General features: G+C 42.8%; 1 long non-coding RNA gene across 1 annotated transcript; it reads right to left on the bottom strand.

Annotated features, from left to right (window-relative positions):
* Positions 1–342: 342 nt before the first annotated feature.
* LOC138110205 (uncharacterized) lies at positions 343–8,771 on the bottom strand. The gene is made up of 3 exons (XR_011150824.1): positions 8,353–8,771; positions 1,473–1,596; positions 343–1,335 (listed from the first exon to the last, which is right to left on the bottom strand). It is a non-coding gene; the product is annotated as an uncharacterized lncRNA (long non-coding RNA).
* Between the last annotated feature and the right edge of the window lie 5,561 nt (positions 8,772–14,332).

Here is a 14,332-nt window from a genome sequence, read left to right as displayed (position 1 = left end):
AGAGTTCTGAAGGTGGTATAATTTTTTTTCCTTCTTTTAGGTCTGTTAATAAACTTCTTTATATTCTTTCAAGTTTGGTGCCTGCTTTGCATTTCTCCTAATTCTTATCTCACAGAAGACAAACAGCAATGAGTATTTTAGACCAAACCACTACACCACCTTTTGCTCAGCTACAGGAGAGCTCCTTGCCAAACCAGACCCCACCAGCTCTCCAGCCACACTTGCAGCAGCACCAAATCCATCTCCAGAGGAGGTTGCTAGGGCATTAGAATATAAAAGACCATAACTTATGTATTTTAAGCCATATTTTTAATTATGTTGGATAGCAAGCAAGCCCTGAAAATCATCATTTACAGAAAGCGTTAATTTTAAATGATGTTTTTCCCTTATAAAGAATGATTTACCTGTCTCTGTGGGGTTGTACCTTTTGTACAATAGAGCACATGTCTGTTCTGGTTCCTTACATATGAGATACAGATCCCAGGCAAGCAGCTGTCCTATGGTGTTGTGGGGTTTCCATGACAAATGGGAATCCTTTACAGGCAGCTTTCATTTTTTCATCTGAAAGCCTCAATACACTGGCAGTTATCAGAGTCCTGTGAACTTTCATATCTATTATGCCATCACCACTACAAATGCTTTCAAATTAACAACCAGCCACATTTCCTCTCTATGACTAAGCAGAAAAATGAAGAGAAAGGACAGAAATTATTACAGTACAGAATACCTTCTCCTCAGTCCCACTTAGCAATCACTGTAAAGAGATCTGAAAGGTTATTTACATTGGGATACATCTAAGGGGATGAATAAGAGCAAACACTCCAAAAAGGGATCACAGCTGTTTCCTTTCTTATCCCTGCCTCTCTGCTCCCAAGTAATTGCCCTCATGCCGGTGTCAGATGGGATCCTCACAAAATGGTGAGAAACAGACATTTTAAGTAATGTCATAAATACATTTTTATTCAATTTTTAGCTTATTGTTTTTTCCAATTCCTGTTTGCCTTCAGAAAGGGGTATCTTCAATGTGTGCATGGACAAAGGCAGGCACATGAAGAACAGCCCCTTCTGTAGGAGCAGGTCCACTGCTGCGTTGGCAGTGACAGGAGGAATAGAATAACAGGAGGAACAGACTAAAAAGCAAGACAGCATTGCAAAAGGAATGTTTTCTAGCAATGTATTGCAGAGCTGTCCCACCATTGCTGACAGAGGCTTCCAGACATGCAAACATGGTGGGATGCACAGCAAAAGGCTGGAATCACGGCCCGGCGCCTTTTCTGAGTACAACGTCAGGGTCCCAGGTGTTCATTTGGTACATCTGGCACAATGATCTTACATCTGAAAATAACAAGAGAGAGATTCAAAAATCAAGGAAATTCACTATTTTCACAGTGTTTTCTCACAACTTTCAATTCTTCCTGTTAATTTCTCCATCTTTTGACAGTGCCTTTTCAAAGCATGATCAACAACCCCACCTGCTTGGCAATGAGAAGTGGAGTCTCAGTCTTTGATGAGGACTTGCAGGGCTCCACGACCTTCGATGGTCACTGGTGGGAGATCACATTCAAGCAACCCCAGGGATTCCCCTGGCATGGCAGCCTGTGGATAAAATCTGTGTGAGTGACTTAATATCCTCAAAAATTTGCCATGGTGAATAATCCCTTGAGATTTGGTGTTGCCCTCAGAAACACAGGCTGTCCTTTTTTATATTTAAACATCAAAGGATGCCATTTACTTTTAAAATTATGTTTGGTGTTAATATTCTGCTCCTACAGGCCAGTCGGATCATGGGGAGGACACATTCATCTCAAAATGAAGGTCTGCTCTTCTGACTGATAGGCCTGAAAAATTGTGCAACAAATGCCAATGCACAACTCATTTATACAAGACACAACTGGTGGTAGATAAAGTTCTGTCCCAGAAATGTTCATAAATGTTTTATTTCTACCTTCACTGAGAAGAAGACAGAATTTTGTACTTTATGTAACTCTTCCCTCACCCTGCTATAACTTGCGCCAAAATTTTAGCCTTGAAGAACTGTAGTGGGGGAGCTTTAATCAAGGGGACTCCTTTATGCCACAGGTTCAACTAAGAGGAACTGCCAGGGTGTAGGTTCAGCCCCAATTTTTCTGTCCAAAGGGTGATGCAAAAATCAGAAAAGTAGAAAATTTTATTATCCTTGTACTTCTGGGGCAGACTGAGGATCTTCAAAAACCTTGGAATGTCTTGGGGACAAAGACATTCTTCTCATCCCTGTGTCTTGCGTAACTTTAGGTGTTGTATGAGAGAAGATCACAGCAGAGAGAAAGGAAGATACGAATCCCTCTTTTCTTAGCCTGTTGGCTAAATTCTGAGTATTTTAAGCATTTCTGCTAGGGGCTGGTTCCCCCAGTGAGCCCCAGAGCTCTCATCTCTGACGGCTGTAAATCAAAGACTGTTCACAGGAGATCAGCACGTGCCAATACTGCTTTAGACTTTCTGGCATGTACACTTCATATATCAATAGCAACAGGCCAACCCTCCCTGCAAACCCTTTGGTGATCTCATGATTGTGTTTTGATTTAGTGGCAGGGGAGAAAAGCACAATAGAAGTCATATAAATGATTACATGCAAAGATCTGTTCATCTTGTGAGACCCCTTGTAAATAATTTAACAAAGATCTTTAACAAGTCTCACTCTAAAGGAAAAAGTATGTCCACTTTAAACCTTGCTTTTCCAATCTGGATGCTTAAATCAGTACTGCAGTCTTTTAAAACAGCCAGACTCCATAGAAATTGCCACAGAGAGACAGACACAGAGTTCTGGTTGCCTAGTGTAAAGGAGAAAAATGTGAGAAACTCTGTAACAGGCAAACATGGGGTAATCTCCTTCCCCCAGAAGAGCTCATCCAAGCCTTGGAGACAAGTTAAAATATTAAAGCAAGAGGTTTTGCCCTTCCCAAACCACTGTTCACTTGAACTCTGTAGTGATGGTTTTCTCCACAGGAAGATTCTGCAAAGCTTTTGATAATTTTATGGGAACATCTCATTGCATATATTAAGAATTCCCTTTACCATCTCTCTCCCAGAAGGACACAAGCCTCTCCAGTAAAATACAGCTGGAGACATCATGTCTCAAGGCCTTTGGGTACCTGCCCATGTGCAGCAGCCTTCACTGGCATGGTTGTTCCAGGGCATGGGTGAGGCTCGTGTGAGGAGTGTGGATCCCTCCCCAGGAGACACCTGATTCCCAGGGAGGGAGCACGGGGCAATTAGTCACTGTAAAACAGTCTAACAAGGCTAAAGAATTAGGAATTGCCCAGGCTCCAATAAAACCAAGTGCTTTATATGACTTGAGATGCACTTGGAGGAATCTGGCTAATCTTTTACTCTCCTAGTAAATCATTCATTGAGGCCATCTGTGAAATATGAGAAGAGCAGCTTCAACCCAAGATTCCCGCTTAGCAAAGCTCTTACTGGCTTGGCCGGAAAGAAGCTTTCCTGATAAAGTTGATAGCTAGTCCAAGCTCTCATGATTTCCAGCAGCAGTAATCCTGCTGGGGAGTTTAGGGAAGCAGCCCTTGGAAGTCCTGAGGTATGGCCATGCACTACAGCAAAATTCAAGGGAACAAAAAAACGTAAAATCCGCAGCACTTGCCAGGGCCTGGCCCTGACATGACCCTTGATGCTCTCAGGTTCAGTGGCCTCTGCAGTCAGGTCTGACCAACAGCCCCTGAATAAGTCACAGCCTCTCTGGGACACAGACTATGGAGCTCTGGGGGAGCATCAAGGAAGAAATCCAGTGCCTTGATGGCCAAGACTGAACTGGGGTTTTCTTCAAGAAGTCTGGATGCCCATCTGGAAAGCCATATTCAACTCTCACAGCTGAACCCAGAGCCCAAAATTCCCTGCTTCAGGAAAGTTCATGCTTGAATCAAATGATTACTCTGCGAGGTCATGTAATAATTCATCCAAAACACCCCTACCAATTCCCCACACCAGCCTGCTTGTCTGTGTCCTCCACCCAGACTTGATAGTCTTTTAAGAAGCAGTCAGTCTTTTTCCACAAGCATTACTACTAACCTGGGGATAGAAGAAAGTCCTTGGGCAAATATTTCATACAGCAAAATAAATAAAATTTTAGCTTACAAGGGAAATGGGCTGAGCACCTAATCAGAGTATTCAAGGACCTGAGTTACAATCCACCTCCTCCAGGAATTAAGACAATACAGTTTTTTAAGGCTTTATTTTTTTTTATATCTTCTAGCTTCCAAACTGTTAGGATCTGCAATTCCCATGTGACTCAATAGCTAGTAGGAACAGGTAGTTTCAAAGTGAAAGATGAGAGGCATCAACTCCTAGAGCCAAATGCTTGAAGGGAAGTGAAGCGAAGGCTCAAACAGGAGACAAAATAAGAGCTCAGCAGGGCAGGAGGCACAAGCCTACAGTCTTACCTGGTGTTGAACTCTCAGAGGAGGCAAGGTTTGCACACAAGGAGTCTGACCACATCCCACCTTTGAACTCTGTCAAATTCCTATCGTATTGTATAAGTCCAGACATTTATATGTGTGTCCAGACATTTATATTTGTGTGCCCTGCAGAACTACAGCCATGGAAGGAAAAATCCACCCCGTCCTGCCCTGGGCTTAAGCTGGGCAAAAATGTGCTTGGTTTAATATTGAAGCCTTGGTCCAAATTACAGCCCTCTTGATGACCAAGTAAAGTTGGGGAAGTGGTTATGTCTTGGAGCAGCATGGTGCACAAACAGTAGGAGCTGCTAGAAGACAAAGATCCTCTTTGCCATGTGAACTTTAACCAAAATTTGGTGTGATAATCCCTCTGCACTGTGGTTTGTAAGATGTTAACTATTCTTTCTGCTTTTCTTGGCTACCTGGTGTTTGCTCCACTGGCCTTGGGGTCAGTAACTGTGTAGAATACATCAAATTTTCTGCCTTCTCCCTATAATCTCCTCAGATATAAGCAAAACAGCATCTCATTGACCATTACTCTGACAAGCTTATTAGTGATGCATTTTCTGCTGTGGAGAGAAATAGGTCAAGACAAGTAACAGTGGAAGTTGTTTTATTTTGGTTTTAAAAGTGAGGGGTTCTTCCTTGCCACTTCCTAAATATCTAACTGCTGAAGAAAGTATTTTGCTCTGTGCATCAGCTGAGGCATTAAGGAAGCACTTCCTCTAGTCCTAATTAAGCGTAATAAGCACTATAAATGGCCCTTCCTGTTTCTATCCTTAGCATGTTCTGTACCATCCTTGTTAGTCAGGGCTGTGGGGGTACAAACTGCAGCTTGGATCACTGAAAATAGAGACAGACTGGAAGGAGAAGCAGCAGGGAGATCAGCTGGCATCCCCCGCCCTGTGTCAGAAGTAGAGGAGGAAGAAGGTGAAAACCAAAGGGTAACAGAGAAGTGCTCAACCTCAGCAAGACCAAGGACATACCATGGCTGTGGCACTGGAAACTGCCTGAGCAAAGCTGCTGAGGAGTTGTGCTCCAACACACCAGAGCTTGTGCAAGAAGGGGATCTCTGTGTCAGCTGGGCTCTGGGATTTTCTATTAGTCAGCCAGGACTTGTGTTGCTCAGCAGAAGGCTGTCCTGGCCTCCCAAGCACAGAAAGATTGGTGTATCCTCCACCTTCCAAATCACACACAGTGAAGGCTGCAGAAGCATCTGTTATAAATCCTCTTCTCTGGGCAAAGGCAGAAAGCACAACTTTCACAAGACTCTCTTAAATTGGAGAAAGTCATCCAGGCCTTTTCTTTGGAAGAGCTGCACTCCTCCTGGAGCCCTTTGTGATCTAAGTTGTTTAGAAAGTAAATGAAACAGAGTGAGCCAGAGAGACAGTAATGGTTATTTCTCCAAGAAGGAAAAGCTCAATTTTACCATGGGGATATTGCCTCTGCCATGACCCCTCCAACAGCTCACAGGAACACAGGAGGAATTAACCAGCGGTGAGGACTGGTTCATCTTGCAAATTTGTAAGGAGTTTCATCTTAGTTCTTAACAGCAATATCCTTGATCCCCCCCCCCAAAAAAAAAGCAAACCAAAAAAACCCCCAAACTCCAATAAACTGCACCTGGTCCTCAGCTGGTAACACTCAGCTTCTCCATAGCACCCTCCTTTTTCCATCTAACCAAGACAGAATTAGGGCTTGTAACCTCTTTGGAGACTTCCCTGCAGCTGAGATGTTCAGTGCATGAAGAGCAGTGAACATTTCACAGGCAGCAACCCTGAAGGGGCTGGTCCCAGAAAAGGTGAGAGGAAAGGGAGCAGGACGAGGATTACCAGGCTCAGAACCATTTGTGTTTGCTCAAGGTTGGTATCTGTGCAGCTGGCTGGTAAATGACATCAACAGGATTTTTCCATCTAATCTAAGCAAGCAGTTGGGTTTTATTCAAGTAATTCTTCTAAGGGATAATAATGTCTTATTAGGACTAGAGGGCTTATTACTAGAATCTTGTACTAAATTCAATAACCTGAACTCACCAAATATCATCCCTCTTGCGGGAGCTTCAGCTGTTTGAGAAGGAGCCCCAGAGTTGTGTGATCATCTCTAAAACCTTCTCCCCTAAGTTCCAGCTTTTGAGAACAAGTTGTTCATCATATGCTGAATTCAGCCTTGGAGTAACTCCAGCGAAAACAAAAAGAGTAACAACAGGAATGGATTAGGCCCAATTGCTTTCACGTTTCTCCAACTTGAATTTTCAATCCCAATACTAAAGGAGGTGTAAAAAAAACCCCGACCCAACTCATGGCACAGAGACAAATTCACTCCAAAATGTAAGTCTGCTTGTGATGTGGCCTTGTGCACCAAGGAGGGCTTCCCAAAGCCTACCTAGGAAAAACACTCTGCTGTCATCTGGCAGAAGCAATATATGTTCCTGTTTCTGCCACTGTATTGTACCGATTTTTGCACAGAATGGTCAAACCCTGCAGTTCTAGGCTGCTACACTTGTGACTACTGACCTTACATGTCTGAAAAACCCAGTATCTGCCAAGCTGAAATACAGAGTCATGAGGATTTAATTTCATTTCATAAAAACATACTGAGTAAGATTAAACAGTGTGTTTTCTGCACCAGCCCAATTTTCCAGAGGAAGCTGTGCTCAGATCAGGAGAGGGCACAGTCTCACCTACAAATTCTCATCTCATAGATCATCACCTTGGCATCTCTCTGGTTAAACAGATGTGAACAAGAAGAGAGGAAGTGGAATAAGGATGGAGACAGAGAACCCCAAGCTCCCCTGCTGAGCTGAGCCCTGCTTTCTTGCAGTGCTTGCTGCACCACTCACTCATTAGCTTTTAAGTAAGTTCCTTCTAACTTTGACCTGCTGTTTCCTGCCAGGGCTGATGAGCTACAAGTGCAGAGATGCTTCCTCTGGGCCAGTTCCTCAGAGCACACTTCCAGTGGCTGCCACATGAAGTTAGCTGAAGAAAAAAATGTTGCTCATGTTTTCACTGGAGTTATTCCCAGTGAAATTCCCAGGCTCTTCCAGTGTGTTATAGAGGGGACAACACAATTATCCAATGATCAAAGAACTAAACTGCCTGGGTTCAATTTCTGACTCATATTCAACCAACACTAACCATATACCCTCTCTGTGTCTCCACACACTCATTTGAGGGTTTCAATTATAATGATGACACTCAAAGCTACTCCTAAACAAATAAGAACTTTATGAAACATCACAGAAGCACAAAATATTGAGGCCACATTTCACCCATGAGCTTTACAAAGTAAGTGCAGAGCTTTGTCCAACTGACAGGCTGGAAGTGGAGGAGTTCAGCTCAGCTGCTATCTAGCTCAGAAATCACTGCACATTGTTTGCAAACTTATCAGGAGTGACTTGAATTGTGAATTAGCTTCAGCAAGGCAGCTGGCAGGCTGCTGAGGCATACAATGCCTGCTGAATCTGCACTTCCTGCTGGAGACGTGCGAAGGAGAAGGCAAACTATGAAAGAGCAGAGAAACCGCTCCCAGCTCCAGTCAAAACTTCGTGCAGCACAGGCACAACAAGGCCAGTCACTGATCCAGGGGCCAAACCAGAATTCCCAGCAGCAGCAGTGCTGATAGTACTCAGCCCCAGCACAGCACTTGCTGTGGAGGGATCTCAAAGCCCTTTGTGAAGATCATGAGGCTCCCCCACTTCCCCCCACCTCCTTTCCAGACTGGATAAGGTCACAGAGCTGGAAGGCAGCAGATGGACCGTCCCAGCCCACACTGTGACCCTGCAGGCAGCCCTCACACACAGCCCAGAGCTGGTGCTGCCCCATTTTACACTTTGGTTTTCAGTAAATAACCAAATCTCTGTCAAAAGCAGCAGCAGACGCATTCTGGCCAGCCTTACTTGAGCACTCACCTGGACAGGGCAGCAGTGTACAGCTCCATGGCTGGAGGCTCTCCATGCAGGCAGACATTCCCTGTGTGCTGCAGATTACAGAGCTGAAGCTGCTGTATATTCTCCAAGATCCAGGTCTGTGTGTGCCCACTAGGAGAAAGAATAGGAAGATGCTTCCTGCATGCGGTCTGATGGGAACATTGCAGCATCAGCACTTGGGAAAAAACTTAACTTGTACACTGCAATCCCCTAAACCCAACTCAAATGTGCCACAGCAGGCTCCTGAAAGGCTCCACAGGGCCAGGAAAACAGCCAATGTGCAGTGTACTCCTAGGAAAGCTCTCTTGCTGTGAGCAGGGCCTACTCATTCATTTCAGGTTGTCAGTAAATTTGATCCAATTTCCCTCTAGCACGGGATTGCGTTATCCTTACAGCCACAGAGAACCATTTTTAAATCAGCTTTAAGGTTATTAGCACGAAGAAGTCCAAACCCTCACTCTGGAAAATTAGTGTTGACTCTGAAGGAAGAGGTTACGTTGTGAGTGAAAAGCAAGAAAACATTAGAAGCTTCTAGCAACAGAAGCTGCAGGTTGAGTGCAGTTCAGAGCACTTCAGGCACTATTACCACCGCTCACGAAACACTGTCCTGTGCTTTGCAAGCTACGAGACGCCATCCCGTGGCCATCCAGATCCCCACAAACTTTCCCAAGCTGGTCCAAAGCTCCCAGCACAGTCAGGGATACGCTGTTCGCTGGCATTGATGCTTGCTCCAAGTCCTTCATGCTCTATGTTCTTTGTTGCTAATGTAAAGCAAGGCTGAAAACGTTCTGCTACTCCCCAAAAAAACACCCAGAGAGGCGCAGGCTGTAGGATGTGGCTGTGGCAGGTTGCTGCCTGCATGCAGCTGTACCACAACCTTTCTTCCTCAGCGTGAACTTTCTGTTGGCAGCAAGGATAACCCCGACATTCTCCAGGAAAGCCATCGCTTTCTCCACACCAAGTGCATGCAGCAGCCTGCTGCCATGCCATCTCCTTCCTGCTGGGTGATATTCCTCCCCCTGCTCAGTTACAGTGCTTTGTCTACAGTCTCCTGTCCCACCAGCTCCCTTGTGCTCTCCCACAGGGCCCAGAGCTTCTGAGGCATCTTTGTCCCACTCCTACACTCCTAATTCCCCTTTCCCTCTCATTCCTGCTCTGCGCCCATGAAGAGTTTTGCCCACCTCTAGGACACGTTTGACAGAAGCTGGCAATCCTGTGCACTAACTTTTCAGCTAAAGACATGCAGCTGAGCTTCCAGCCTTGCTTTGGTTGTCCAACAAACACAACCACAGACTTTAAGGCTGATGCAAACTCCACGTGAAGGGGGCAGGAGGGAAGTTGGGCAATCCCATACAAATTCAGCTGGCTCTCCATATCCCTTCTTGTTGCCCATCCAGCTCACCCTACCCACGCTCCTTACGTTGCTCAGCTGTTGTGTTTTAATACAGGAGGGGAGGGGAAAAAAAAGGAAAAATAATAAGTGACCAGCAGAAAAAAACAAAAAATGTTTCCTATTACTGCACTAGTTCTTTCAGGGCGTTTGATGTTGCTTCTCCCACACAAAGCTGTTTTTTCACAGTCTGTTCTTGCACACAAACAAGATGTTACATGTACTCTACATAGTACATTCTCAACTCTTATTCAAAGCACATTTGTCCCAACTCACTGTACTTTGTAACATTTTTTTAACTAATACTCATACATCATAGGCACAGAGGCATTTTCATTCTAGCTCCCCCTTTTCACATTTATTTTTCTTTCAAATTCTTGGAGGTTCTGGTCATAAATAGGGAAGTGTTGACATTAACTAGGGTTGAGAAAGAGCTGTTAAGTTCATGGCAGTAGCTGAATTTTCCCAAAATTTTAGGGGCTTGTAGAGCTTTGTCAGAGGCTAGATCCAACATTTGTATTTAGATTCTGGACTAGTTAACTTCCATAACATTCTTTATTTTACTTGGGCCGACAGCTTTTAATACCACCTGCTTTCTACCTGCCTATCAAAATTTTTGCATAATGAAAAAATCATTAAACACACATTGCATTGATAAATGATTACAGTTCTCATGATAAATTTAAATTGTAAATTATTTGGGGGAAGGAAAATATTTTTGTTCTAGCAAAATAGGGTTTTTGTAATCTGTGTTATAAACTATCCAAACACAAATAATAGCCGGGAGCTTCTGCCAACTTACTCAACTTTGGTGGAAGTTCAAAAGTGGTGTCAGAATGCAGAAGGTTTCATTAGGTAATGCAGGGGTTAAACTACTCATCTTCTGAAAAAACAATCTCATGTCATTGTCTCCAAGATTCATTTAACTCATGTTATTAAATAGGACTTACTTCTGCATAAACTATATCCAAACGCCTTGCAGAATCAAAACACGATGGATAATTCTTCCAGAAAATATTGCCTTATCTGAAAAATAATCAAAAATCCCAAAGTCTGTTATACCCCAAGATGAGAGACAGGCAAGAGTCCACCAGGAATTTTACCACAGCTATTTAGTAAGATAGGCAACCTATAGTAATTAAGAGTAAATAATAATTGTGTTTGTAAAAAAGGTAATGAAATTTTATGGCCCTCAGAAATAAGCTAAGGAAGAACAACACTGTTAGAATTTTTGTACAGTGTAAGATGCTTTTTAGACAGACAGGAACTGCTTGACAGCCTGGTGTCACTAACTGGCCTGTTGAATCACAGGGACTGTTACTGCAAACTTATTCAGAGACTGAGCCTGGTCTGGCTGGTTAGAGATGAACAAAACTTAGTCTTTCAGTAATAAATTCTTACTTTACAGTACAAAGACTTTGGAGGTGGAAGCACATTGGGTTTTGTTGCTGCTACTAAAAATATGCTCAAAAGACTATTGCCTGTGTTTAGAGAAAGAGCCTGGTATCAAACCAGCAAAATTGGTTCACTAAAAATGGGCGTTTCTTTATTCTGTGTTTTCAGGTCTCATTTCTTTTAAACCCCCACAATCTTTTGTGATCATCCAAGCTAACATGCATTCTTTGTTAAAAGCAAGAACCCACCTCCTCTCCATCTCCAAACTTTATAACGCAAGAACAACAAACCAAATTGCTCCAGGTTTAAACAGAAAACGCTGGCCCTGGCATGCTAATCAGAGGCAAGGCTCAAACCAAAATGCTTTAAGATCTAAGAGTAAGTAATAAAAAGCAGCTTGAATGCAAAAAGGTTTTGGATTGAAACAAGAGATTTCCGCCAAGTGCCCAGTCCACTCTAAAGGAATAGCCTTGAGGTACAGGGACACTTTACAGTGGCTTTTGTGCCTTTGCACTTATGGGAACAGCAGCCCTGTCCCTACAGCAGGAAGCAAACACCAGCTGTCAGCCTTAAACCAGCACTGCAGCATAATTACTCTCTCAGAAAATAGACTTGCCCTAAAACAACACCTACTTCTGATTTTAGCCTGATAACAAAGGTCCTTGTTGGGACCTTTGAGAGTTAGATAACCAGCCTTTAAGGAAGCCCAAACACCAAATCCCTGCCCTCCCCAAAACCAGCTGGAACTGAGACAGTGCTACTCCAATTCTGATGGGCAAGCACAGGTCCCTCTTTTTGGAGTGGATTAAGCAAAACAGCCCTAGAATTGCCAACAAGGACCCTTTTCCTCTAAGTCTGAACAGGGCAGACCCCCATGAAAAGTCTCCATTGTCTGAAAAATGCATTTTTCCTTTGAAAATTAGCTGGGTAAGATTAACTCAAGGCTACAACTCTTAATTTATAGTCAGAGGAGCAAGTCACTACTTCCTTCTCACTGGGTCTTCTGGTACCTCCAGTGACCATCTTATGCTGAATTTGCTAAGGATTATTTAACAGGCCTCAAGAGAGACTGAAATACTGAATGATAGGCACAATCCCTTTCCATCTACTATGGACAGCTGCCATTCATATAATAGCCTTGGAATACAAGGGGCAGTTTGTATAGCTCCAGAAATACTCCTTGGCCTTTACCCCAAAAAAGCAAATGCAACAGGCCTATGACTTCACGGAATTCTTGAACTTGTGTTAATGCAAAGCTTTTTTATTATTAAGTTACCAGGAAAATTATATGCAGATGAAATTCCTTCCAGGAAAAACAAGTTCTCATCTTTTTTGTCACACAATGTATTAGCAGGGTCTACAGATAAGAATGTGAATATTTGCAAAAAATAATTTCCCTGGTCCAGTCTATTGTATTTGTGCACCAGAACTTGAGTTCCAAACCTGCCTGAGCCTGCTCAGGTTCACCTCTGCATACAGCCCTCAGTGTGGACCTGCCTGGAGACACATGCCAAGCTAAAGCCTTGCATTTAAAATGTTTTTAGGATTTTAAGTTGTTAAAATGAGTTCTCTATTTTTATCATGACTTACAAAATTTAAAAAAAAATATTTAGTGTTTTTAGGCAGTATAGAGTTCCTTGTGCCCTTTGAGTTTTCCAATAAAGTCTGCAGAACTCAGATTTACATCCTCACACACTGACAGTTTAATTACTTTCATTGTAGGAGAAAGTATTTCATCACATACAGTCAGAAAAATAGCCCCTTAAATACAGGCTTTTGGGCCTATGATCCCCCAATTTGAAATTCAATGAAGGAGAAAGAAACATGCACACTGCGATCCATTTCCTGATGCAGAACACTTGATATTATCAAAACACACAGAGTTCCACAGCTGACACACACATTTTTCTAAACCATTGGTAAAATCCTTCCAGCATTTTAAGCCCATGAAATGAGGATTCAGCAGGCTCTGGCTACGATCTAAAGGCAGTGCTGGTCAATGAGCTGTACAAAGACCATTGCTGTAATGCTGTGCTAATTAACATATTAAAAATAGTCCATCTAAAATGCTGCTTGAATTACACAGGTATTTTAACTTAGTTCTCAACTATTACATTAAAGATGACTCACCACTGTGATTCTCAGCAACAGATATGAACTAATGATCCCTTACAAAAAGAAGGAAGTGGGGGAAAGACAGGAATTCTCAGACTCTCATCATGGCAATTCAGCAGCAATAAGTCTGGTGAAGTCATAAAAACCAGTTGTTAAATGTCAATAGTTACATATTAAAGCTGACTACCAGCACCAGCTGGCCTTCTTTCCCAACTGGTATCTAATTCCCTCAAAGCAGGTAACAAATCCAGACATGCAACTTTTAGTCAGTTTTAGTCAAGAGTATGCTACAGTATCAATCAAACCTCTAAGCCATTGCAACTCAAATGCAGTTAAGTGCAAGTATAATCATCAGCATATTAGAAAACTTTGTTTCAAAATGAACAAGTTGTGTGTGTTAGGAGTGTGAAAGAGAACCTGGGCCTACCTTGGGCCTATTACACAGCAACATCCATTCATTCTGAAACAACAGACACAGCAAGTGTGTGCATTACATATGTATTTTACAAAAGAGCAATGTCTTTTACAAGACATTCCAGAAGTGGGGAATAGCCAGAACACTACAAAAAACTGCTGTAACAAAAGTGACTATTTTGTGCGCTCGCTTTATGCAGCTTACATTCGAATGTTTACAGAGGCCAGCACTCAGATAAGACTCTCCACTAACAAACAAATCTGGAATACATCAATTGTACAGGTAAATCAGCCAAAATTAAGCAATAACTATGCTCTTCTCAGGTTTAAGAAAGCATGCAATAGGTTCCCCCTCCTGCCACCCCTTGTTCAGATTTCTAAATCACAGTACCAGTAAAAGCACAGTAGAAGGGAACTGGGGCACAGGTAATGGGGTTGTATTTTATCACAGACTGTTTATCAATATTTTGCAAATGAAAAAGCAGCCTTCTTTAAGCACAAAGAAGGCAGAGAAGATACAGGCATGAATAAAAAAATAATTAAGCGACTTAAGACATCAAAAATTCAAGAAATAGCACTGTGCATATACAAACAAAATTAACATTCAGTACTGTAGAGCTCATTTAAGAATGGCACGAATGGACAATA

Source organism: Aphelocoma coerulescens, chromosome 4A (genome assembly GCF_041296385.1).
Source record: "Aphelocoma coerulescens isolate FSJ_1873_10779 chromosome 4A, UR_Acoe_1.0, whole genome shotgun sequence".
NCBI lineage: Eukaryota > Metazoa > Chordata > Aves > Passeriformes > Corvidae > Aphelocoma > Aphelocoma coerulescens.
This window is presented reverse-complemented; position numbering and strand designations above follow the sequence as displayed.